The sequence below is a fragment of the Sceloporus undulatus genome, chromosome 1 (genome assembly GCF_019175285.1).
Source record: "Sceloporus undulatus isolate JIND9_A2432 ecotype Alabama chromosome 1, SceUnd_v1.1, whole genome shotgun sequence".
Taxonomy (NCBI): Eukaryota; Metazoa; Chordata; class Lepidosauria; order Squamata; family Phrynosomatidae; genus Sceloporus; species Sceloporus undulatus.
The window spans coordinates 161,038,023-161,039,116 of NC_056522.1; the positions used below are offsets into that span (position 1 = coordinate 161,038,023).

Sequence of the window (1,094 nt, forward strand, 5' to 3'; positions counted from 1 at the left end):
GCAGCCTAAAATCACATTAGCCTTTTTAGCTGCCGCATCGCACTGTTCACTCATGTTCAACTTGTGGTCTACTTGGACTCCTAGATCCCTTTCACACGTAGTTTCATTCAGAGAGGTGTCCCCCATCCTATATCTCTGCATTTCATTTTTCCTCCCTAAGTGCAGTACATTTCTCCGTGTTTAATTTCATTTTGTTAGCTTTGGCCCAGCTTTCTAGTCTATTCAGGTCATTTTGAATCTTGATCCTGTCCTCTGGAGTATTAGCTATTCCCCCTAATTTGGTGTCATCTGCAAATTTGATAAGTATTCCCCCAATTTTATCCAAGTCATTGATAAAGATGCTGAACATCACTGGGCCCAGGACAGAGCCCTGTGGGACCCCAATGATCACTTCTTTCCAGGATGAAAAGGAGCCATTGCTGAGTTAAGAATCAAACTGGCTTATTCCTGCAGAGAGTGTGTCTTGGACCTCCATTGAAAAAAAGAAACAAGACTGAGTCCGATCGATGTCCTCGGAGCTCGTCCGTTGCTGCCTGGGTACGCTGACAGCTAATGGCGGAGACAAGCTCCCCGGAGTGGCTCTGTTTCTCCGGCATCGACTGCCTCTCCTGAGGAGGAGCTGCGGCTGCGCAGTGGCTCCTTCCATCCTCCTCCCTTCCAGGAGCATAGGCAGCAGGAAGCGCCTCCAAGCCGAGTCAGGTGCTTCTGCTGCTCTTGCATCCTGGTTTCTCTAGGCTCCCTGCTGCATGGGCTTCAAGGAGAAGGAGGGACCTCTAGGGCTGGTAAGAAGGGGGGAAAGCCCACCTCTGGCTCCTGGGAGGGAGAAGAGGAAGGAGAAGAATAACAAAAAGGGGTGCTTTGAATGTGAGTTCCTGCATGGCTGAATGGGGTTGGACTGGATGGTGGTGGGATTTGAACTCATGGCCCTAGGTCTGGCTCTTGGGAGGGAGAAGAAGGAGGAGGAGAACAACAACAAGGAGGGGTGCTTTGACTGTGAGTTCCTGCATGGCAGAATGGGGTTAGAATGGATGGTGGTGGGATTTGAACTCATGGCCCTATCTCTGGCTCTTGGGAGGGAGAAGGAGGAGGAGGAG

The 1,094-nt window shown here is 50.7% G+C and overlaps 1 protein-coding gene across 9 annotated transcripts in view; it reads left to right on the top strand.

Moving 5' to 3' along the window:
* The first annotated feature begins 649 nt into the window (after window positions 1–649).
* PIKFYVE (phosphoinositide kinase, FYVE-type zinc finger containing) overlaps window positions 650–1,094 on the top strand; it is a 119,933-nt gene continuing 119,488 nt past the window's right edge. For all 9 annotated transcript variants that reach the window (XR_006104034.1, XM_042467765.1, XM_042467797.1 and 6 more), the window contains exon 1: window positions 650–782. The gene's annotated coding sequence lies outside the window, so the exon portion shown is untranslated. The remainder of the gene's footprint in view (window positions 783–1,094) is intronic.